The sequence below is a fragment of the Schistocerca serialis genome, chromosome 9 (assembly GCF_023864345.2).
Source record: "Schistocerca serialis cubense isolate TAMUIC-IGC-003099 chromosome 9, iqSchSeri2.2, whole genome shotgun sequence".
NCBI lineage: Eukaryota > Metazoa > Arthropoda > Insecta > Orthoptera > Acrididae > Schistocerca > Schistocerca serialis.
Window position 1 is genome coordinate 395,249,521 of NC_064646.1, and position 26,142 is coordinate 395,275,662.

At 41.8% G+C, this 26,142-nt stretch overlaps 2 non-coding genes across 2 annotated transcripts; both read right to left on the reverse strand.

The window, feature by feature from the left end:
• Positions 1-6,964: 6,964 nt before the first annotated feature.
• Trnak-cuu (transfer RNA lysine (anticodon CUU)) lies at positions 6,965-7,037 on the reverse strand. The gene has a single exon. It is a non-coding gene; the product is annotated as a tRNA-Lys (tRNA).
• Positions 7,038-13,579: 6,542 nt separating this feature from the next.
• On the reverse strand, positions 13,580-13,653 carry Trnai-aau (transfer RNA isoleucine (anticodon AAU)). Its single transcript has one exon. It is a non-coding gene; the product is annotated as a tRNA-Ile (tRNA).
• Positions 13,654-26,142: the final 12,489 nt, after the last annotated feature.

Here is a 26,142-nt window from a genome sequence, read left to right on the forward strand (position 1 = left end):
TTGCACTTTGCCAGGGAGTTCATTACGACGGATGAAATATTGTGGAACGACGTCATTTTTGCCGACGACAGTAAATTTGAGGTTTTTGGGTCGGATGGACGAAGCCTAGTGTGTTAGAAGAAGAACGAAAAAATTTACAGTCACAAATACATATTAAACCGACTGTAAAGCTTGGAGGTGGCAACGTTCTTGTCTGGGGCTGTATATCGATATTTGGACCGGGCGGATTGGTGTTCATCGACAGTATTATGGACAAATATGTCTATTTGAACATATTAAAGAACAATTTACGGAAAAGTGCTGAAACCATGGCGATATCAAACACGTGCAGATTTTACCAGGACAATGACCCGAAACATAAGGCTCGCATTGTGCAGGAATATTTGTTGTACAATTGCCCCAAAGTCTTACAACCACCACCTCAATCACCAGATCTCAACCGCATTTAGAACGTGGGGGGGAGAACTGGAGTGACATATTAGAAAAACACCATAATCGTCCAAGAATAGGACAGTCTACATGCGGACTATTTAAAAAAAAAATGGTTTGTAGTATGCTGAAGCGTTTGAAAGAATTGGTAAAACAGAATTGCTACCCGACAAAATATCGAAACATTTAATGTTCCACAAAATCTTGTCTTGAAACGTTTAGTTCTGCAAAGTGTCCGAATATTAAAGTAATGTGAATATAGGACAGAGTTGTATTTAAATAGTATTATAAAAGAACTTATGTACGTTATCTTAATGAAGTTTATGCTTTTATTTACGAGACACATCACGGAATATAATACTTGGTTATATGTTTTGTTACGAATAAAGTTATGATGCTACAAGTTTAACATATAGTGTCCGCATATTAAAGTGATTCACTATACGCAGCGAGGACAGGAAGGGGACAACGGGCTGCCCATTCATCAGCCGCGCGTGTCTCCGCTGTGATTCACTGCCAAGCAGCTCACAGCGTTAACAGCTGACTCACTGCCTCTGCGTGGGACCGGCTCTGTCAAGTCAACCATCTCACTCTCATAGGAATGGGCAAATATTTGAAAATGTATATATTCTATCGACATTTATGAAAGATGACGGTATCATCGATATTCTGATACCGATATTTTTTGCTCGTCCCTTCGGGAGAGAAGACTCGGGAGTGGAACACTTCTCGCAAGCTTCCTGCGCACGAAATATTGTATTTTCATAAACATTTCAGACGACAGGAGTCCATTTTCCATTAAATAGCAGTGCTGTAATGTGTGTGACTTTTACACCTGTCTATCTTTTCTTGTTTTCTTGATCCAGGCACTCGGGCTCGGGGGGGGGGGGGTGGGGGGGGGGGTGGGTAAGGAGAGTGGGAGAGTGTACACTCTGCTACGTAGTTGTTGGAAGCAGGAAATAATAATTTTCACCACTGTAGACGCTTCACTGGTGGCACATTGGTGGCACATAACGGAATACCTCTAACGATATTTTCAATATTGCCTCAAAATTTGGCAGCAGTAAATTTGCTTTTTCTGATTTTGTGTGCTTTTAGTCATTCTGGATGTCAATATGGTAGCATTTCTTGCCTAGCGCCGTTATTTCCTGACACTTCAGCACAACAAATCGTATTGTGAATTTTTCTCGGGTTATTGGCCATGTTATGTTGTCACAACGTTTCTACGAGTTTCCTACCAGTCATCTTCAGGTGAACTGTTGCTTTTGCAGCATCTTTAAGCTGCACTTTTTTTTTCCTGGGCCGTTGCCATCATGTATCTCTCCCAGCAGCTGTTGCAACTTTCTGGCGACATTGCACCAATAACAAACAATTTGAGCAATTTGCAAGTTTTATGGAGAAAGGCCACGAAGCAAGAAAGCAAGCAGGAGGAGATAAAAAATCAGAAATATCGCGGACGTGTTGCATCAACGTGTAAGAATAACAGAAAAACGCTTTGCATGACAGTACTCCTCATGATTTCAGTGCAATAACTGAAGTGCAAAAGTTAACCGTGTGTTTGTGACGCATAGTAAATGAGTAGAATAATAGAAAAAGAGATGGGTGATGTGTGTACATTTGTGTTATGATTTAATAGTGCGGGTTCCACATCTGCCTTGATATAAAATATTGGAAGTTACTGAGCAGTATCTCGTGTAAATTGTTTGCTAATTTTAACATTCCATTTTCTGTAATCAGTGCATACTGGGCACAGACTATGAACCACGTCAACGAAGAGACGACTGGCATTATTTCCGACTCCATTCAGTTGTCAGGGATACAGTTGGGACAATCGGGTTTTAAATTCTCGTCTAGCTGTCTAAGTTTAGGTTCGTAATTAACATCATTATGTCAACGACGAATGTCTGTTGACCCTAGGTTGTTCTTTGTTTCCCCTCACCGTTGAAGGCAAATAAGTACTTGAACTCAGTCTTCCTAAATACGAGTAAAGTAGTTTACCGCGCCGCCCCCCCCCCCCCCCTCCCCCACGCGCTTGGTTCGGTTTGAGCTGTAACGGTAAAGACACAGAGGAGGGGCAGACTGTTCAGTGGTACTTCGCACATTTTGTCGTAGAACTATCTGTTTGCCGATTACATTATCAAAATTGGAGCAGTGAGGTTTGGAAAGGTTTTGTATAAATGAAACTCACAATCTTATTAGACTGATCTTGTCAGGCCCAGCTAAAGATGGGGTGTGCACCAAGTCATCAGGTCCATGAATTTGCCGATCTACTCTGGCAAATTGCTAAGACTTTTTAGACGAAGACTGCCCGCAAAAACTGGGTACACGGCAAGGGCTGAATAAACCACCTATAGTACATTTACATTGCTGTTCTTGGTGCTAGAAGCTGCACTAACTTCGGGGAGTGACGAGACGTTACGTAAGAAGATGCGTAGCGACTGCAAATGAGGAGGAGCGTCAGTAGTAGATGGCTTTTTCCGGAAGTGAATTATTCAGACCCGTGTAAAATCGACACTTATTGCCCATTCTTTTGTCGAATATTCTTTCAAACGCAGCGAGTGACTGTTACTTGCCCATGTCTGTTATTTACTCCTCTGATATTCCTCGGAACCCTTTGTCTCTATAACTTTCCTGATTGTGTCGCGCTCCTGTAAATTTGGTACTCCCATACCCTGAAGTTCTTTTTCTGTTTTGGTTTTACTAATTGAGTCTAGTAGTTTGAATTTTCAAGAATGTGTTTCGTTACCTAGTTTGCTTTGGTTCTTTGTGCGTGTCACAGAGTGGTAATTCTTCGCATTCTCCTTGGAACCTTAATTTAAGGGGTTTGACTGTACGTTTCTGCACTGTTTATTGGGCGATGTTTCGTATTCTATTCTTGGCCTTACGATTTTTGCTCTTAATTTTATGTGATTTTTAATTATAACTGTTCTTTTAATGCATTGTCTTTGAGAGTAAGCATTTCCTACGTGTATAATGCTGTGGTTGTCAAGCTTTTTTACTTACTCTCCACTTTTGTCTCCGATGCTAGCAAAATTTTGTAACCGCCCACCGTAGTAATGGTGGTTAATAACGTAGGACAGTAGCTTTGTGCTTTAAAATTTATAAAGCAGAGTTATAGAAAGTTAAAGCAATAATAATTACATACCAAATACTTTGTTAAAATATTATGAAAACCTAATAAAATGTTTTTAGAACTCCTATCACCCACCGCCGACCATTATATCTGGAACCCACACTAGTGGGTGGTAGAGACCATGTTTTTATGTTACTGATTTGATCGCTGTTGTAAAATATAGGGTTTTACAGATAAATTAAGACTTTTTTGTTATAAATGTTTTTTGTTTACTGAACTGTGGTTTCTGTTTTCAAAAAAGGTGGAAGTTATGGCCTTCTTTCGTTTACAGTTTTTATATTTAGCTTTTTTACACGTATATACAGGGTGTAAATGATAAATGTTTACAACTTACCACAGTGATGTAAAGGATTTTGAGACGAAAAATTAGGTACAGAACAATAAACTACAGCCTATCAAGCCGGGAAACACTCGTAAATTGGTCTACAAAAACCACCTAAGTTGTAACATACGCGCGTCGCGCGAGATTGTCAATAGTCTCTCGTTGTCTTTGTGCGGAGTATTAGTCCTTGAGAAAAAATGAATTTTAAGTCTTTTCTACAGGAAATTTAAGGTATTATTAAGTGTCATTTTCGTCCAATCACCGACGGAAAATCCAATTCACGTAGTTAAATTTTGTATTGAGTGCATTTTCGATAGAAGCCTCGATTTTGGAGTTATTCAAGAAAATCGTACAAAAGTGATCCTCAAACACACCCCACCAGCACAGCATCCCTTCAGTGTAAGGATTTTTACAATTACCTGGTTATTCATGGAACTCGCTCCTTCCACTGTACAAAAATTGTCGATTGCACGAATTATACCCCCACATTCAACCTTTTCTGTCTTTATTGACTGTGCAATTACCGCCACCGGCTTAGCCATACACTTGCAAATTGTAAAACGGACGTTTGTCTGCATTTTTCCTCAAAATTTTATCAGTTTTTTTAACAAAGTACAATTTACAATTAAACCGTCTATTCGTCTATCCTACTCACTAAGGAATTGCTCTGCCTGTAAGGGTAAAGGTTAGATTGAATTGTAAAGTTAATTATATTCTGCATAACGTTCAGAAGTCTTTTGTTTTTCTTTCATACCTTCACAGGACAGTTTAATTAACGTCAGTGAAGTGTAATCGCAAATTTTTGGACAGTGGTTGAAGGAAGTGTGGTTAACCACACACTAAAAATCCTGACCGGGGGGGGGGGGGGGGAGTCGGGGAAGAGGCAGGTAAGCAGTTACCGTTTACACTAGGCGTGGGCAGCCTTTGGTGACCAATGGGTCTACTTCGCAATGTTTTTATTTCCTCATCTTTTGAGGGTGATGTTATTAGGGCTTTTGTCCTTTGGATATTTACTCTTGGGCTTGTCGTTGCTGTTTGTGTTTTTTGTTTAGTGTTTCTTTAGCTGCCATACCGTGGTTGGTGGGGTGAGTGGATGATTATGGATTGATGGTCTGTTTATATTATGAGGTGATGTCTGATTTTTGTATTTTTTATTATAGATATATTTAATATGTAATTTGCTAATGTTAGGAAGAGTGCCTGCTGTTTTTTTTCCCTTTACTTTGATGGTTTGGCCAAGCTTGGTTATTTGTTACCTGTTAGTCAAGGAAGATCGCCTTGGGTCTTTTATGACACTCTTCGAACGGGTCATAACGTCCTAGTGACCTTATTAGTTCATTGTGTGATTTAGCTGTGGTTTCATAGAAGGATTTTGCAAGGTCTTCGAAACGTTACTTTAGGAGGGGGACTTCAGAGGCTTCGTGCAGGTTTAATGTAGGGAATCGGTTGGGAAGATGTAGCGCACGTTTGAGTGCCCTGTTCTGCACTGCCTGGAGTTTCTTCGTGCGCGGCGGCGGCGGCGTAGCCCCATACAGGACAGGCGTATTCCATTATTGGTGTGATTAGGGTACAGTAAACTCTTACGCCTGTACTTGAGGATAGAGAAATTTCTGCGTTCAGAACCGGGCATAGGGTGCTCAAACTTCCGCTGGCGCTGCGGCTTAGGTCTTCAATGTACAGTTTTCAAGTCAGCCTGTCATCCAGGGTTACCCCCAGGTAATTGGCTGCCTGCCGCCACGGTAGTTCCCGTCCGCCGAACCTGAGATGGAGGGGCCTCCTCCTTAGCGGGCCTCGTTTCCCGAGACGGCGTGTAATTAACATTGCCTGTGTTTTGTCGTGGTGTATAGTCTTTCTGCTGCGTGCAGGACTACTTGCAGTCGTCGAGTGACCAGATCCCGGTGTGCGTTTCGAGTACAGAACGCGGTATCGTCCGCATACTGTGCCGTCTTTACCAGGGGGGCGGTGGGGGTGTCAGCCGTATATAGGCTTGTAGCAGGTGGGCACGTATGCGCCTCCTTGTGGAAAGGGAGGTGTCAGTTTTAACGGAGAAAGTTCTACCGGTAAGATAACTTTGTAGAAGTTTGACTGTCCATCCGGGGAAGCCTTGAGTGTATAGTTTGTAAAGTAACCCATCATGCCATACTATATCGAAGGCTTTGGCTGCGTCAAGTAGCACTATGCCACCGTAGCTTCTGCGGTTGAAGGCCTTTGTAGTGGCCTCAACTACCCTCATGATCTGTTGTGGGGAATTTGAAATCAGGGAGTAGTTGCTCCCTGCCAATGTGCTGTTCAACTGGTATGAGTAGGAGGCGCTCGTAGATCTTGCTGAGGGTTGGCAGAAGACTAGTCGGTCTGTAGTGCTGTGAGAATAATGGGCCCTCTCCAGGATTGCTATCGCGACCTCTTCCGCGTGTTTCCAGCTCGTTGGATTACCAGAGGCGAGAGTTTCTTAATCAGTTGATTTGTGAGCCGGTCGTGGCGTGGTGCCTTTTTCGTCGGGAGAGACTTTATTATTTTTGCCACTTCTTCTGGGGCGAAAAGTGGTGATTCGTCGTTTTCGTCTTCCTCTGCTGCGAGGAAAACAGGCATCCGGCCGTGATGTCTGTTTTTCGCATTGTTTTACGTCCCTTTTACTCTTTTGACGCGAATCCTTTTGTTCCATGACAACATTAGTGTGAGGATGACATCAGATGATTAAGTGATTTCATTTGTAATTAACATCCTGTTCTCTCTTTTAATTTGTTTTAATTTTGAAATTTTAGCCGAATGTTCGTTATCTGATATTTCAGACTTGAGGATCCCCTCCCTTTCGCGTGTAATAGAATATTTTTACTATTGCAGTGTACATCAGATGATGGAAGTGTAACTGTTCCGAAACCGGTCATGGATTAAGCAACTGGCCTGCGATTATCTTCATTTTTCAAAATAACTCTTCCTTCCTTGTATCTCGAGCATCGCAACGCAAAGAGGGGCTTGGAGTAATTTCCAAACTCACTTAAATGTGCTGTTTCTCTTATCACTGATTGCACAAAAGATTTAGTTTTATGGTGTACCAGACAACAAAAGTTTAAAAAACCTGTCGCCCAGCGTGGGGCTCGAACCCACGACCCTGAGATTAAGAGTCTCATGCTCTACCGACTGAGCTAGCCGGGCCGCGCGAGGAGCGGGCACCCATGATGCAGTAGAAAGTTGCAATGTAGTAGCCCATCCTTTCTTTGCTGTTTGTGGAGATATGTCAATATTTGATGTGGGAATTTGTCTTCATAGCAGCAAGACGAAACGACTTTTACTGATGGTCGACCACGAAAGTCACGCGTCTTTGGTGGAAGCAAAGTAAAATGCATTCCACCGCTGGCCAGTAAATAAAGCACACTACCAGACTACTGCGTCTACAAAGCCTAAGCTTAAAGCATCTTTGTCCATAGTTGCTGTTATATACTACAATATGGTGATATGCTCATACAGCGAATTTTTTTTTTTTTTTTTTTCTGCAGCTAGCGCTTTGTGCAGGCGTCTGCAATCCTGTCCTCCTCGAAAAGAAAGAAACGCCCCGAAATCAAAGTGTTACCATTTTCAACTTTTGTAGTTCTGTCTTCCTCAGTTATTTATTTTAATTTATTGATTTATTTAACCTGGCAAGATTAGGGCCATCAGGCCCTCTCTTACATCTAACCAAGCATTCTACTTATTTTACATTCATAAGTTTTAGTAGGCATGTTAAACTACATCTAGTACAAAAAGTGAAATAAACAATTACAAAGGCACATCTGGAAAAATACATACATATAGAGTTTATATGCGTAGATCATAACTACTGTTATAATTAGACATTATTGAAGAGACAGATTTTAGATAGGAGTGATAGCAGCAGGGAGTATGAGGCAGACTGATGGTGAAAGGAGGACAAGAATAGAGACATGATGAAACATAATTAAGGAAATATAAAGAAAAAGAAGATTGCATGGCTAATAGAGATAGATGAAGAGGAAGGCATCTCAGGAGCAAGATAGGAGGCGCTAGCTTTGCTATTTGACAGCTGAGAGGATTGGCCTTGTACATTAATTTTGTGGAGAACGTTATGAGGATGATAGTAGGAAATGCTTCAACTTCTTCTTAAAAGCAGCAGGGGATTGAATTTTGCCCAAGGCAAGGGGGAGTTTGTTCCAGAGGCGGACAGCGGCAACTGAGAAGGAGTTTGCAAAAGTTTTTGTTTTGTGAGTGGGCACAGTTAGGATACCAAATAAGAGTGACCTCGTGTTTCGATTATGATGGCATGACAGGTTTTTAATCTCTGAAGCAGGGTACTGGGATGCTTGCGCGACGAGGAGTCAGTGATGTAGACATAGTGTGGTAGTAACACAATTTGTCCGGCCGCAGCCACACTAGCTCGGAGTATGAAGCACTAACATGATCATATCGGCGAATGTTGCAGGTGTAACGCACACTGGCATTCATGGTTAGTTCTAGCCGTCTTTTGTTTTCACTACTCATGCCTTGTTGAATTACATCACAATAGTGGAGGTTCGGTAGAACGAGTTCTTGCACGAGCTGGCGTTTCAAGTCCTGTGGAAATATGTTCCGAAACTTTTTGAGAGCATAGAGATAAGCAGACGTCTTCCGGCACACTGCGACTGTATTCTCCGCCCAGTTGAGATGCTCATCCAAAGTGACACCCAAGTCCTTAACTGTTCTCTGTTTATGGTATTGGAGTACCGTCGAGCAGAATAGGAGGTAGCCGTTCGCGGAAATCTGAACTTATCAATTTCTGATGTGCTATTAAGATTACTTGCGTCTTTTTTGCATTTAGTTTAAGCCCCAGGTTTTTCGTCCATGTCACTACTGAAGACAGATCATTATTCATCTGAGCGATTGCAGTGTTTACATCTTCTGGTCTGACGCTTAGGTAGAGCTGGAGGTCGTCGGCATAGAAATGATATTTACAGCAGGACAGAACCGACGAAATATCGTTGACATATAAAGAAAACGAAAGTGGTCCTAAGACTGATCCTTGTGGCACTCCCGAGGAAACATGTTTCCAGGAAGATTTTTCATTTACGCAGACAACACATTGCCGTCTGTCTTTTAAGTAGCTTTCAAACCATCTCATTGCACTATCTGAGAAATTAAACTGTTGCATTTTTCTGAGCAATATGTCAAAGTTAAGTGTCAAAAGCTTTGCTGAAGTCCAGTAGCGTCAATATTGTTGCCTTTCGGTTGTCGATGGCATATTTTAGGTCATCAGTTACTTCAATTAGAGCAGTGTTCGTGCTGTGATGTTTACAGAAACCGGATTGAAATTTGTCATATAGACTGAATTCATGCAGGTGTTCAGTGATTTGATCATGAACAATACATTCAAGTGCTTTGGAAACAGCAGGCAGTATGCTAATTGGTCGGTAATCACTAGGCAGTTGCGGGTTTTCGATCTTAGGGATGGGTCGAATTATGCTTCTTTTCCATGCAGTGGGGTATATTCCGTTCACGAGGGAAAAATTAAATATGTCAGTTAAGACTGGTATTAAGATATCGGCAACATTCTTAATCATTGTTATACCGATACTGTCATTGCCTATTGCATCAGAAGAGATTCTCATTATTGGTTTTCTTGCCGTATTTATTGTTACATGTTTTAGATGGAAGGTATCGTTGTTAGTTATCCTGTTTGGGGATTCTTCTGGGTATTCAGAGGTGCAGAGAAGAATTCATTTAATTCGTTAGCTGACACATGAAAAGTAGTTCCCGATTTTGCCTTTCCGACCCCTAAGCTACGGAGAATCTTCCATAGAGCCGTGGGCGTCAGATCGCTGCATACAAGGGAACGAGCGTGCCTGATTTTAGCATTGCGAATGCATTGTTTCACTCTGTTTCGTAGCTTTCTATATTCTTCGAAACGCTCGGGTTTCGGATCTGCCTTGAAACGCCTGTGGGCAGCATCCCAATTAGTCATCATTTGACGTAATTCAGCTGTCAGCCATGGAGCAGGAGCTTTTCTTACACGGATTGTGCGTTCAGGTGCATGTTTGTCATAGAGGGCAGTGAGTTTATCACCAAGTTCATTAATTTTGCCGTCGATTGTAGGTTCCCTGATTATCTTATGCCATGAGATTTCTGAGCAATCGGCTGTTAGATCGTCAAGGTCAATACGTTTCATGTTCCTACAAGTTATGTAACGCGATTTGATCCTTGGGGGGCTGCACAGAGTAGGCCAGGAATATTACATCATGTGCTGAGAGACCTGGAGCCGAAGTTTGACCAACATCTCTTACTTTGTCAGTCTGTTTCGTTGCGATTATGTCTATAAGAGTATGACTGTGCGCCGTATGGTGTGTGGGTTGTAATGGAAGAATGTTCATGCTATTGCAACTAAACAATCTTCTTAGGTTTATTGCGGAGGGAATGTCTCTTAGCAGGTCTGTGTTCAAGTCACCCATTACGATGACATGTTCGTATTGACACTGAAGTGAATGTAATTCCGACGGAAAGGAACTCATTGAGCTTATTTTTGGTGGCTTGTACACGACGCCAGTCAAGAACTTCCTACTTTGTATATTTTTTTCAATTAACATGAGTTCAGCCTCTTTTTCTTCAGCAGGGTTTGACGTACATAAGACTTTCGCTTTGAGGTCTGTTCGTATATACGCGCCGACCCCGCCACCTCGCTTTTTTGATCTGTCTGCCCTAAGAAATGTGTACCCTGGGAGATGAATAGTTGCAGAGGATATGTGTGGTTTTAACCACGTTTCGGATAAGAGAAGTACGTAGTAGTTTAGTTGGTTGAAGAGGAGGCTAAGTTCTTCGTAATGTGCAGGTAAAGACTGGATGTTGCAGTGAGCTACTAAAAGTTCTGTCGAGTTCCACTGAGCAGCCTGTAGTAGGGTGGCAGACTGGTTTGTCCCTTTGTTGGGCACTACCTGCCGCGGAGGGGCACTGGCCGCTGCTTCCGCCAAGTGACATAACACAGGGGTGTCCGAGATTTTGCGCGCCCTGTTTGTGACTCCACGAGTACCGAAAGAAAGGCGACTGCAAGAGATTTCCTGATGTTGCAGGAGTGTAGAAAATGGATTAGTGGTATTCGGTGCAAGGAGAATATGACCAAAATAGTGACGGCTGTGTGTCACTGTCTATCCTCTGTCGTAAGAGGAGAAATGTAATTAGCGTATTTGAAACAGCTTAGGGTGGAAATACGGGAAAGGGGAGTGATTTAAGAGGTCGTTGCTGCCAGCAGAGAGAAGTAAGCTTAATAACTATTAGCTTATCGTAGGAAGCTAGAATTAAATTGAAATTTACTAAAGTGATACTGGTAGTGGTTATCGTAGGAAGCTACAGTTAGATTGAAGTTTGATAAAGTGATACTGATAGTGATTTTTGTTATGAACAATGTAAACCGAAGAGATGGGTGATTAATGAGCTAAAGGAGAGACTAATAATTGCAATGGTACTATTACAGAATGGAAGAGAATAAGCTGAGAAAATGAAAAAAAGGAATTAGCAGTAACTAAAATTAAGTAAACGTTAGAACTACAGGTACAAAAAATAGTAAAAAGTTAATACAGTTACAAAAACGATTAGTTGAAGGTACAAATATGGGTATAATTAAAAAGTTAATACAATTACAAAACAGTATATTTGAGTATAGTGCTGTTACAATTTGCATATGGTGTTTGGCTCGAGTAGCTTCACTTAATACTATTCAGTTCTGTCATGTTTGTGACTGTCTTCTTTCCAGCTGCTGTCTTAATGATTACTCTGCCATCCTGAGTCCACACATTCTGAAGACCGAAATGGGATATGGCACTGTTTAAAAGCTTTAGACTTTCGTGTGTCAGATCTTCCCTTATTGTAAGCCCTGTCCTTGCTAACCTCTTCTTCTGGATAAAGATCTCTGCCCTTTTTCGGTATGAGACAAATTTAACTATTATTGGACGAGGTTTGGTAGCACCTGGTAGTTTTCGTCCCACCCGATGGCTCCCATCAATGTCTGCCTTAGTCACTTCAACGCCTAATTTTTCACGCGCAACCTGTATAAGCAGGTTGTCTGTGTCTTCTTCCTTATTTTCTGCTACTCCAAACAGTCGTAGACTATTTCGCCTCTGGTACTGTTCTAGCTCGTCTGTTGCGGCAGATAGTTTCACTTCCAAATCTCGTACCTTTTTCTCGTATCCAGACACAGACTTTTTTAGTGCTGTAAGTTCGGCAGTATTGGCCTCAACAGTTTCACGCATTTTGGCCAATACTGCTGCCGTTACTGTATCTGATACAGTGCCTGCTATCAGATCGAGATTGTCTTTATCGCGAAGCGCAGCGTTTACCTTGGAGCGGACCAGCTGCGCTATACCGGGAGCCGCGGCCACACCTTCGGCCAAGAGCGAGCCCGCCGCACCTGCTGCATACGCGCTGCTGTTGACTCTTCTGTTTACCATTTTCTCGAAGATATTGGCGCAGCACAGAAAAAAATAGCACTACTGCACAAACACTGTTGTTTACACAATTTCCACTGGTACTAGACAACACCTGCGAGAACACTTTCGAATTCAACTAAATTTCGCGAGTGGAACTTAACACGTATTGTTACGTTTACTATTAGGGTATATTGATAATTTTTACTTTTTGGACAGTCTGACTGCAACTGAATGAAACACAATTTTCGTGACATACACGTTTCGCATTTATTCTCTGCAAGGCATCTTCAGTGGTAGGTTGCGTGGACGATTTTGTACATGATACGTTTCTCATCCATTTGTGGTGCCGTTCCTCTCCTTATAATTGTCACATTTCACTGCACTAGGAACTGAACACTTCCTTCTGATGCAGTGTTTAGGTTTGTGTTAAACTAGTGCTCAATACTACTTGCTTTAATCCATTTCCCCATGTTTTTAGGTTCAGTCCTTCCGGCTATCTTTTCTGCTGCTTTGTATATACAAGATTTAATTTGATCCCAGTCTTCACTTACTCCACCATGTTTAAAAATTTTAGCTAGGTTGTCTGTTTCATGAGAATAGCGCTTTGCCAGTCCCTCAGTTTTCAGTTTTTCTAGTTCCCATTTAAGTTTTGCTGGCTGCTTCTTCAAACGTTTGAATCTCAGTGAACTTTTCATCAGGACCAGGTTATGATCGCTGCCTATGTTTGCAGATGGATAGCAACTGCAATCTTTTACATGGTTCCTAAAACGTGTTTTCATTAGAATGTAATCAATCTGTTGTCTCTTTCGGTCACCAGTGGCCTTCCATGCGTATCTTCTTCGTTTGTAATGTTGGAAAAGTGTGTTTGCAACAACTAATTGGTGCCTCGAGCAGAACTCGATTAGTCGATCTCCTAATTCATTTCTTCTTCCAAGTCCATATTTGCCAACAATTCCTTCCTCCGGTTCTTCACCCACAGTCGCGTTCCAGTCCCCCATGGCACTCAGGTTTTCATCTCCCATAACATTTCTCCTCGCATTACTTATTTCTTCTCATATTTCGTCGATGACTGCGTCTTCTTCTTTGGATGTTGGCATGTATATTTGTATTATCACAGGGTCCTTTGGTTTAGTTTCGACTAGTATTATTCGAGAGCTATATTGCACAATTAAGGCAAAAATGGAAGTACCGCTATATTAATAGAACAATTAAGTAATTACGCGTTGTGCTTGGACACAATAATACACCAGCTGAAATAATCAATTTATCACTGAACGAGCAAAAGCTAAAAAACATTGGCCCGTGGGGGGATCGAACCCACGACCTTCGCGTTATTAGCACGACGCTCTAACCAACTGAGCTAACGGGCCGTTGATAAAACGGTGAAACTTTTCTACTCATAACCATCACGTAATTTGTAATAATGGATTCTAAGTTTTGAAATTGAAAAGGTATTGTGATAACTGTTTGAACAACTCAACTTACTTCCTAGGCAACCATGAAATGCTTATTTTTAATTATCATGAGGACATACGAAATATTTTATGCACACAGGATCAAAGTACGACGTAACTCTTGTGAGCAGTTCCAAAAAGTAGGGAAAAGATATCTGGCGTATCAGGACATCGTATAGTATGAAGCAGACATTTCAGATTTGTTCCTGTGCCGGTGTAACCAACTCCCTGCCAGATAATGCGTCAAGACAACTTACACCCAAATTATTTATCAATTCGATAAAATTTGTAATATTTACAATCCAATCCAATATTAAAACAACAGTTTCATCATTTTTGGTTTGGCTGTGAGAAATGAGATTGCTAATTTAAATGAAAATATCAGTGTCTCCCTCCGTCGCTAGATTGTTATGTTTCACTGCGTGTCCTGCCAATAGAAAAAAGACTAACAACATCATTACCAGGTGGAAGGTATATTATTTATTAACTGCTTACGGGAAAGCAGTTCCGATTTGTTGTAGCCACCTTTGAGGTCTCCAGAATGATATGTTGGCTGTGTAAGGAATTAAGTTTATGCATTTTGATGTGGATATCGCATACTGTACGATAACAATTTTGCGACTGTCCCAGAAACTGTGATGAAAACAACACTCCGAACAGTCATGGGAATCCACCAAGAGGAAACATATTATTAGAGATCGTTTAAAAATTTACAACGAAAAGTAACCAGAAAAAGTAATTGTAAAACCACTACGCTGAACAGTAGTGGAGTAATCCTGGACAGCCGCTCGTCACAGTTTGTACGTCGAAGTAAAATATTTGTGCTGAACCGTTGACACGCTTTAACGTCATCCGTATCACTTAAAACGCCTACAAATTGTAATGATTGTTTATTGAACTGATAGCCGATAACTAACGCAGTACAAAATAGCTTTAGCGATTTTATAAATTATACAAGTGCAATTATGTTTTGTGTAGAAGTACAGACAAGAAGACAGTAGCAGCTATTGAAATGTGGAGCTAGAGCTGAATGCTGAAGGTTAGAAGAGTAGATAAAATAACTACTGAAGAATTACGTAATCGAATAGGGAAAAAAGATGTTTATGGTACAACTATACTTAAAAGAAGGTTTCGGATGTCGATTGACCTGATGCATCAAAGAACAGTGAATCCGATAGTGGAAGAAGGTGTGCGGGTATGTTGGAGAGATTGTAGAACATGTGCGAGTGGACGCATGTTGCAATAGCGAAGCACAGTTAAAGTACTTGCAAAGGATAGACTATCATGGAGAGTTACATCAAATCAGTCTTCATAGTGGAGACCATAAGGAAATCACTCCAAAAAGTTTCGAACCTTGATTAATAACGGACAGAGGAGTTAAGATGGTTTCCATGCTTCAGGTGTTATACATAGTCTCCCTCAAATTAAGTGCAACTAACAACTTTCATGCAGCCTAGTGAAATTGCCAGAAAAATGTTTCTTTGACATGACGTGAATTTCAGCACTTTGTCGTTTTATGGCAAGTTAGTAAAGATAACAGTAAGTCTTGCCACACAGGGCGATTTTTTTTTCCAGAAAAGCACTCTACGCATTTTACCTTTCCATCAAGTTGCGGCAACTGTTCATGCGTCATTGTTTTTGTTAGAGAGCCAAGGTGTAAATGACCAACTTTGCACACACTTTCTCTTTAGAACATTCTGGAGTATTTCTTGAACACTTGACATAGAGATGCTTCTCCACTGCAAGTTGTGAGACAAAGTTGACACACTACGGCCGCACGTTCACCGCTTAACTTCACAGCTGATTGCTCGAATGCACATCTATTGCTTAAAGTAATTAGTTCAAGCTGCCACTTTGGTATTCTGGGAAAATTTTGGACGGATAATGTATGCTTTTGTAGCAGTTATTAATGTTAAAGTGGCTCGTCAGGAGAGAGGATCCATTTCCTGTAAAGGATAAATCATTGTTGAGGATAAAATGTCAATGTGTGTTCGTGTCTGTTCTGAAGTAAATACGTTTTGCAAACGGATTCTGTCCGGAGCAAGCCGATGGTAAATAAAAGAATAAAATGATGTATGCTCAAGGCAGAATTTTTTACCAGAAAGTAAAATCATTGTATTTGCACATAGATTATAATTTTTTTGCATTGTAGAGTCGACGCACCTCGAAGTATTGCATAGTTGAAGTTGGAACTAACGACGCAACTAGGCGTGCGATTGTGATTCTCATTTTATTAGTCTGAAGAAATCACATGCAATGAATCGGCCATGTATGGCAATATGGTTCGTTCGTTTAATCTATAAGCGTGGTTGGTTTTGTTTCGTTTTGATAGAATTTATTCGGGAGCACGAGCCGTCGAGTTGGAGGCGAAGTTGCCACTTAAACTTCATATAAAGAATACGAAACATTGACATTCTGCTATAGAAGTAGAAATTCGTGGAATATTGATAGTAACAACCACAGTACAGGAGATTTATGAGAAAAGTAATCAGACTGACAACACTTCGAGCGATCTGGCAACGCTGTTTTGTTCTACTTGTGTAGACCGTAGCGTTCAACCCTTCCAGATGCTCTGCTCCAGTTTCAGCTCCGTACAGTGTTACGAAAATGGAACAGCGGAACTGAGAGCAAATTTATGACATCGGTTTGTAGTGAACTTGGAGAATCCGTGACTGTGACCCGTGAAACCATGGGGAACATTCCTTAGGCCAGTATTACAGATCATATTTCTTTGCCAAAATTGATATGTCAAAGAAATTTGATGATGTAATAGGGAACTGTGAAATCTCGTCTGCCGTCAAATAAATATGATCAGATCTAGGATCTCGCCCTTGATTTGATCATAAAAGCCGTTCGTCTTCTGCTCACTGCACTGTGAGATGTAACTACTTGGAGCGCTGGCGTCGCTACAGCTATTTGACGTCTTTGTAGTGTGTTTGTAAACGTGGCTTCAAAGTTGGTGTGTTCCTTTGACTAGGGTGGAGGATGAGCTAGGAACTCTGTGCATGCTATTAATTGTGTGCTGATGTGCCAGTGGAGTATGCTGCAGGCGACTTCACGTCCCCAATCACAGCTACAGCCATCCACCTCTACATCTGGAAACATCCAGGCAGCTTTTCAGAAAGCTTGGAGTACAGGAAGTGGTCACACTCTAAAATGAAAAATTCTTTCTTAGAGTTCCATTCTACTTTACTTTTGAACTCTGGATGCCACAAGTTAAAAAGCGCTTCATCTGTTTCGTACTTTATATTAATTTTGTTGTTATTGGAACACTAATTCCATTAATTAAGTTATTCAAAAATATAAATAGTTTTCATTACCCATATAATGTACTAGACATTTATTTACCTTCACATATTCCCCATTCATTGCTTTGTAAATACCTTCACACGTTTTTGGAATTATTTTGGTTATGTGCAATGTGATATTCCAATGCTGTGCTGTATCTAGAAATCCCAGTGTCACAGTTTGCCCGTCTTTTGCATATATAACATTTCTCAAGAGAGTATTCTGTTTTGTAATATGAGAAACCACTTTACTGAGCAAGTACTGAAATACATCCATTTGTAAGTAATTTATATATAAGACTTGACATCATCCACTAGCAGCTCTCGTAATAAATTTTGCTGAATGCTTTTAATATTTCGACGTAATATCTATGGTTTCATCTAAGTATGTTTCCTTTTCTTCCACTCCCTTTCTTCCAAATACACAAACAGAGCAATTGTGGTGCTAGCAATTGCAGCGCATAGTAACAGTTGTTGTCAACTGTCTTGAAATTTGATCGCTCAGGGAAAACTTCAGCTTCAAAAATCGACGAAAATGTCGAACGTTTTTGACCGAAAATTTGCACATGCAAAAGGTTTGTGCTAAAATGATGCCCAAAAACTTCACGACTGAGAAGGACAATCGAGGAAAAGTGTGCGCTGATCTTCTTGAGAGAAGTGCCAATGACCACGAATGGTTCAGTCGTGTGAATCCTGTTATCTTGAGTACGGTCCTGAGACAAAGTGAGGAGTGGTAAACTGAGACATCTCCTCGACCGAAAAAAGCTCGAATGAGCAAATAAAAACTAAAAAAAATGCTAAATTGCTTTTCTGACTGTAGGGCTATCATGTAGAAGGAATTTGTTCCTCCAGGTCAAAGTGTCAACCAAGTGTTTTGCAAATGTGTCCGTCGAAGGCTCAGGAAAAGCGTGAATCGAGTGAGACCGTACATTGCAGAGAGGTGAATGCTGTATCATGCCAAAGCCCCATGTCACACGATCATTTCCATCATGGAATTGTTAACCACAAAAGGCCAGGACTGGGAACGACTCCACCGGTGTTTACCTGCTGAAGGGAACTACTTTGAAGGAGATAATATTGTTGTTTCGTAAAAATAAAAACTTTGTCAGATAAAAAATCAGCCGTGCGACTACTACGGTCTCAGGTTCGAATCCTGCCTCGGGCATGGATGTGTGTGATGTCCTTAGGTTAGTTAGGTTTAAGTAGTTCTAAGTTCTAGGGGACTGATGACCTCAGATGTTAAGTCCCATAGTGCTTAGAGCCATAAAAAATCAGTCTCATTACTTTTGTCACACACCTTGTGCTGGGCTCCAGCTGATGATTTTGAGTCATTTATTTGGCAACTAGACACATTTTTAAATCTCCTAACTTCTAAACAGAATGAGTTAATATTAAGTGGAGTTTCAAATTTGACTGTTTAGGTCATAGGTATTCCAGAGCTATACTTAAGTCGTTTGTCGTTTCATCAGCTCTAACTGCCTATCATGCAATTTACAATAGTGCTGGCATTGTTTACATTTCTATAGACACGTCAAGATTGCAAATACGCTATGTAAATATTGTAGATGAATTAAAATATTAATAAATGGACGAGGAATTGAGAACTTTAAGACGGACTTACAATTACACAACACACATGGCTGCAGAGTGGATGATGTAAGGAAGAAATTGAAATGGCCTATAAGGAGTCTACATGGATGTGGAACGCCAAATATTGTCAGTAAAGTGTAGGCTGCAGAAGAGAATAGAATGTATTTATTTGTAATATAAATAACCTGCTCAAACCTTCGTAAATGTCTCCTTAAGTGGTTCATATTTTAGTGCACATGTGTCTGGAATAATGAAACGGCACGAGTTCTATGTTGCAAGCCAGCTTGTTGTTAAAAATCGTAACCTAACCATGAGACGATCTTCAGCAAAAATGGCATTCATGGCTTAAAAATTGAAACATGGGACCAGTAATGTGTTTTTCGTGCTTAGCACGATGCATCCCAAGCATTTATTCTCATAGTCAAATACAAATATTTACAGACTATTTTTGTGATGTTTCGGGAAATCGGACAAAATAACACACACATAAACATCACATAAAATGTATATGTAAATATTTGCTCTTCATAATCAGAAGAATTTCTCGAAGCATGTCATGTTAAGCTCGAGAAGACACGTAACTAATGCAGTGTTTCATTGTTCAAATCATGAGTGACACAGTTGCAGGCATTCCAAAAGATAGAGTATGATGAATGAAATTAAGAAATTACATTTTTAAAACGGGGGTCTCATTTGAAAATATGAGGGGCTACTTTCATAAGAGCAAATGGAAATGTTTATTCGCCCATTTTCAAACCATTTCGTTCCCTATGTCCTCGCACTGTAGCTCATGGAGGTAATTCTGATAGCTGTCGAGTGTGGCCGAGCGGTTCTAGGCGCTTCAGTCTGGAACCGCGCTGCTGCTACGGTCGCAGGTTCGAATCCTGATTCGGGCATGGATGTGTGTGATGTCCTTAGTTAGGTTTAAGTAGTTCTAAGTCTATGGGACTGATGACCTCAGATGTTAGGTCCCATAGTGCTCAGAGGCATTTGAACCATTTTGAATTCTGATAAACTCTTTTGAGTTGTTCTCTCTATCCACGGTTTCATCCAAAAATATTTCAATTTCCCTTTCTTCTCAAGCAATGTGCTTGCCACCAACATTAAATCAAATGCTGTTGTACAGGTGATTAACTGTTCGCCATTAATTCCCGAGCAACAATGACGAAACGAAAAATTTTACGATAATGTAGCTCCAGTGAATTAGTTTGGTCATAAAAGTTTGACAAAGATTTTGTGAAAAACAGTGACGTATTTGTGACAAATCTTCAATGCGCCATTGCTTAGAATTGCTTCCTCCACACTTCCGGAGCTAAACAGCAGAAACGGACTCCCTCGAGGGCGGCCTGGACTCGCAAAGGATCCACGATAGTGTGACCGTAGAGACATCTATCGGATTGCTCGACAGCCGATGGTCCCCACTGAATCACCGTGGGTACGTCTGTGGTTTTGCCGCTGCCGCTTTTCGCTACGGCCCGTCAGCGCTCCGCCGTAGCTGTATGTGTCAGCCAGTAGACGAGCATTTCCATTTTTTTCTGTTAGTGGGTGAGGCGGTCGTTTGCTGCTTGGGCACGTTGGACTGTAATGTGGGGCTTCGGATGGAGTACGTCAGAGGCTGCTCACTACATTGAACGACCCTGCTGTGTTCCCCTACCGTCATTCTTACCGATCGCCTAAGCGTACCTTCTAAATGTAGCCTGTCCCCCAGAAGTCTCTAGTCGCGGATAGGACCTCACCATGCAGTCTTAAATAGCGTCATACTTCGTTAAGTATCTCGAACGGCAGACAGGTTGTATGCCTAGCGTACGAAATTTTCCCGTCGCTAACTGCACCATCCCCGTGTTTAAACTTCTGGATACCGCCATTTACAGTCACACGCCTCAGATTTCGGGTCTGAGTTATAAGAAAAGACTGCACTGTAATGGGCTGGCATGGGGCAAGCAAGGGGCGTGGTGCGATAAATTTCCCCATTCAGCTACCTGCGTTCGCACAGTGGGAAGGCATGACTGCATGAGGTGTTTCCAGGCAGCCAACCAGCTAAGTAATTACTTACAATTCCCAATACGCATCCCTCCTCTTCTCATTGTGCATCCTGTAGCTTCTCAATGGTTTTGAATTTAAAAGTTCGTGTCTTACTGCCGCCAGTTAAAACTAGTATTTCACTCAGCTCGAAAACGTCCTATTTCAAACTATCAAAACTTAATTCTGAAAACCCTACTTAGTTTATTAGAAAAGCTCCAGGATATTTTTACGCTTCTGTTCATATATTTTGTGTTCTCCTTGTCGTTTACTTCTCGCTTTCTGTGTTAACATTGCAGAACTTTCGTTCAGCCTCATGCCGCAGTTAATTTTCTTGAGCTCCTCATCTTTTGCAAAAATAACGCTCATGCTTTTACGTCAGACCTGACTTTCTGCTTCATTATGTTTCCAGCGGTGCTCCCGGAGTCGTTTATTAGGTCACAGTATCAGTGGCATTTGCACGTAAGTAAATCCTTCAAAACCCTTACGATTTTCCCTCAAATATTTAATTAATACGATCTCTCAAATACGCCTACACCTAGAAGAAAATTATTGCACACCTTTTGAACCTTTTCGTAACTTTACAGTTACAGTGGCAGGACCTACTCAGAACACGATTTCAAAGTCCATGGAATTCATATACCTAGCATTAAAAATTATAATACAACACACGTTTCCACCTGCTATCGAACAACGTATATAAACCTCTGTTAACAGAATAACAATTTTATTTTTTAAAATCACTTTACATGTTTCGCATTTCAGTAAAAAAAAAACACATTTTGGTAATTTTCAAGGCTTGTGTTTTCACGAGTCTCTTTATTTTGTGACTGCCCCTCAAACTGAGTTCGTTAGTGCTGGCTTTTGCAGTTTAGTACATTAGTTTAGCTTTTTGTGAAAAGAGAAACGCTGCGTGTATGTATACAAAACAAACGGTAATCAGAAAACATGTGGATACAATAAGGAGCTTAATTACACAAAAGAATAGAAAAATAATAACAGTAGTAATCTCTTGTCACTTAATCCTAGTTTGACTATAGTGGTATTTTACACTATGTATGTTTTCTTTTTGAGACCGTATAGTAACGGAAGTTAATGTTCTGTGCATTGTTTGTATTGGTTTGCTAGCACATGGAGGCGGGATATTTTCTGGTTGACACTATATATGATTGAGAATCTTTCTCAGTTTAATATGGTGTGCTATTTTAACTACTTACATAATATGTCTAAACAAGGGGAAGCAAGAAAACACATAATCTTAGGTCGCGTAAGAAGAAGGAAAGGCACATTGAAAACTAGCGAGGAGGAGGATAGAAATTTAAGTTTTAAGGTTTGATTTTCCTGTTACTCGTGGTTATGTTTAGTAGAGCGACCTTTTACAAGTATACACATTTCATCTATAGAAAGGGGAGAGAGAGAGAGAGAGAGAGAGAGAGAGAGAGAGAGAGAGAGAGAGACAGAGAGAAATCGTGCTATATATAGACAAAGTGAGTAAGAACTGACACATTGGGGTGCAATGGACGAAGCAAAATATAGAACAAATTTGATAAAAGTGAGAAGCAAGAGTAGGAAAGACAGGGCAGAGGAGGAGGGAGGCAGTCGTGGTGAAAGAGAAGCTACATTTAAACACGTAAACACTAACTGATTTCAGTTCTGGGAAATAATTTTCAGTGCTCAGCTATTTGGCAAACGCTGTGTTTGCACACGAGTGATAAGACACACCGATGGTGCTACAAGAAGAGCTTTGCGTGCGAGAAACATTAAAAAAAAAACACATTTCACTGTCACTTTCTTGCACTTTTAGACATACGTCGCAATTTTTGATGCTTGTGAGGTGTGGGAGGGGTGGAGGGCGTCGACGACAGCGGCAACTAGGGCATGTTGGGGTGGGTAGCAACGGAGGCGGTCACGTGACGTTTCGGCAGGCGTCCTTGAACTCCTCTCCAGGAGTCAAAGCTCGTGCGCTTTTGTCTGGGGAACAGTTTCGCTTCAGGGGCGGTAAGTACCATAATGTATGTTGCGTGGGTCGCTCCTGTTTATGTGGGCCACCACTTTTTCTTTTTTTTTTCATGTCTATATATTATATTATTGCTTGTCCCGCATAGGAACCGGTGCTCTGTAGTGTCCTCTTCGTTGCAGATTTTGCAGTTGTGCGATTCTTTCATATAGAATAGGGCCAGCCTCTCATTCGTTAGTACGGTGGTGTGCACGACCTTGTACCACGTGGGTTTGACGTGTTCTGTTATTGCCCGTTCTGTGATGTTTTTCCAGACTACTGGCCAGTCGTGATCTGGAAATTTTGTCTCTATTTTTGCTTTGCTTGTGTGCCCTCTCACTGCGCCGTAGTTTTCTTTCGCCGTCCTTAGTTGTTGGTTAGCCACAGTGGTGAATGCGTAGCTCTCATCGACTGTCAGTTGCCTGATGTGACGCATATTGAAGGGGATATGGCTGGTGTCTACTAGCCCTTCCTTTCACTATGACCTGTAGGTGTTTATTAGGCAGGCCGTGGTATTGTTTGCGTTCTTGTCTTCCATTTGGATTGTTCCGTGGAACAACAGTGCTGTACAGGTTTTCACTTCGACGAATCTCAGCCCTCCTTCGCCAGCGATCACGCCGCCAGTGAGACTGTAGATCTCCCGCCTCCACAACAGGTAGTTGACTGCCCTTGGATCGCTCTTGCAATTTCTGTTGATGCCCGTATTATCTGTGCCATATACCACGTTTTCGACAGGATCGTCCTGTTGATACGCCAGTTTTGTACCAACATCTTTAGTGAACTTTTTTATTTCTATCCCGAGTGTTTTATGGATGTCAGTTATTTAGCACCACTACCTGTTGGTTGTTAAAACTCCCATTGCCATTGGAGAGCAGCACTGTTTTTCAATGATTGATCCTTGCTCCTGATGCGTTTTGGAACGTTTTATAATTGGCTCAATTTTGTCGATGTTCTCACTGTTGATGAAAATTCCATCATCGGCGTAGGCTATGTATGCGGTCGTTTGTGGTTCTGTTGGGTACCATTTAAGCTGGCTGCCCGTTACCGCAGGAATGGGTCACATGCTGCCGCGAAAAGGGCCAAGGACAGCGGCCAGCCTTGTCTCCATGACTTCCGTAATTTAATTCTTCTTGCTGTCCTTCCAGTTATGGATAGTATCGATGTGTCGTTCGTTAGGAAACTTCTTATGATTTTAGTAAATTTGCGGCCAAATCCTAGTTTTGTCAACGTTTGCAGTAGGTACAGGCGGCTGATCCTGCCGAAAGCCATGTGAAAGTCAACAGAAATTATTGCTACGATCGCTCTGGTGGTTGCGGCTTACGCAATGACATCTCTGTATGCGCAGGCGGCATCGAAAATGCTCCTGCCTAGCAGTGCACACGTTTACCAAGGCATAATGGTCCTCAATAATGCTGTGTCCATTTCAGATTTCGTTTACTATTTCGGTTAAGAAACCACCTAATAGGCCCATAATTGGCTGTAGAATTTCGTGGGGATGTCTCGGCGCCTGGTGCTCTGGGTTTTACGCTGCCTTCGGGGATGGCTCTCACCTCATCCTCAGTAACACTTTCGGTCGGTATCGCCTGGTCTGCATTGCTCAGGATTCGACGTGTTTTTAGTTGGGTAACGGTCGTGTAGGCATCGTCCGTCTCTTCGCTTCGTTAAAGTGATTTTCTACATGGTGTAGGGTTTCTTGTTTAGTCGACATTTTGCTTCCGTGGTGGTCGCGCAGTTCAGTGATGATCTTGCTGCTTGACCTTTTGCGTTTTTCTGTGTAAGTGGTACAGTGTGGCAGACTCAGCTTCGCTGACACAGTATTACTGACTACAAGTAATGACGACGCCGGCCGCGGTGGCCAAGCGGTTAAAGGCGCTACAGTCTGGCACCGCGCGGCCGCTACGGTCGCAGGTTCGAATCCTGCCTCGGGCATGGATGTGTGTGATGTCCTTCGGTTAGTTAGGTTTAAGTAGTTCTAAGTTCTAGGGGACTGATGACCTTAGAAGTTAAGTCCCATAGTGCTCAGAGCCATTTGAACAAGCAATGACGCCTTTCAGTCACGGGATGTCAAACATCTTTCAGCCGTCTAGTTTCCAAACTTATTTTATTTGGCTACCAGTTTCAGCGTATGACTACGCCATCTTCAGGACCCTGATCGATATGTAGGAAGATTCTACCTCGGTTCTGATCAAAACAGGGGCCAGCAATACAGGTATTAGTAGATTTTCGCTATAGCAGTCACTTCATGCATCATCTGAACAGTCGGCAAGTGATGGTTGAAGTGATCGCTATAGCGAAAACCTACGAATACCAGTATTGCTGGCCCCTGTTTTGATCAGAACTGAGGTAGAATCTTCTTACACGTCAGTCAGAACCCTTAAGATGGCGTAGTAAAACTCTGAAACTAGTAGCCAAATAAAATAAGTTTGGAAACTAGACGGCTGAAAGGTGTTCAATTTGACATCCTGTATCAAACAGCCGAGTGCCGTAACCATCTCTAAAAAGATGGACGTACAGAGACTTTCATTCGCTGTCGTTTGATGTCGAGGAGGCGTGCCTTTAATCCTTTCACGCATGTCAGGTACTGGGGGTTGTGTGCAGGTGCGTTCAGGGCGTTTTTTAGACAGAGAGCGTAGAAGTCTGCCTAGCTTTTTCTCCAGAAAGCTTTCTCCGCACTGTACCTGATCAGAGATCTGATCGCTGGCTTGGCATGTTCCACCCACCACTCTGTAGTGGAGTTGTATGGGTCTCATTTTCTGAACATTTGCATATTGTCCTTTTGATTTCAGAGCGTAGTCTCTCTTCTGTGAGGTGTTGTGTTTTCAGTTTCCATCTTGCTTTTTGACCAGCGATCTTTCGTCTTGGCTGGTGGATTTTGGTCTCGTATGCGCAATGTTCAGAGACTATCACTGGGCTGATGTGATACAGAGGCTGGCAGCTCTCTGCTCACATACACTCTGCCAAGTCTGTGTTGCCCTCGTTGTGCAAACGCCACGAGTCTACGAGCTTCAGACGCCTTATCAGCTCTTGCAGCCTTATGCATAGACTTGGCGGCGGGGTCTTCTGGCGCGGTAACTCAATTAACCCCCCCCCCCCCCCTAGTGCAACGTTGGTGTTATAGTGCGGGTGGAGTCCGCAAATGCGTTAATTGAAAAACTGACTTCTCGCCCTCTTGCTCTCCGTTCCCGAAAGTGGGTGCATGTTTATGAATAGCGTTCCCGCAATTTATACTACCAAACCATTTCCGTGTATCATTAGTTCTGGGTCTCCTGTTTCTATTTCTTCTCGCTGTCCCTCGTCGGATTTCAGCGCCAATGTTGATGAAAACGTGATATCCCGGTACCTCTTCTATTTGCGTCCTCTTGTAGAAGAATTATGTCTCTTGTTCTGTGCTGCAAGAAGTCTGAAAGGGCGTCTGATTTCGCTGATGTGCTCACTCTGTTAAGATTGCATGAGAGGTTCGTATGCATTGTTTACCTGTGCATTTACAGTGATAGGAGTCATGCATTCTGCCTG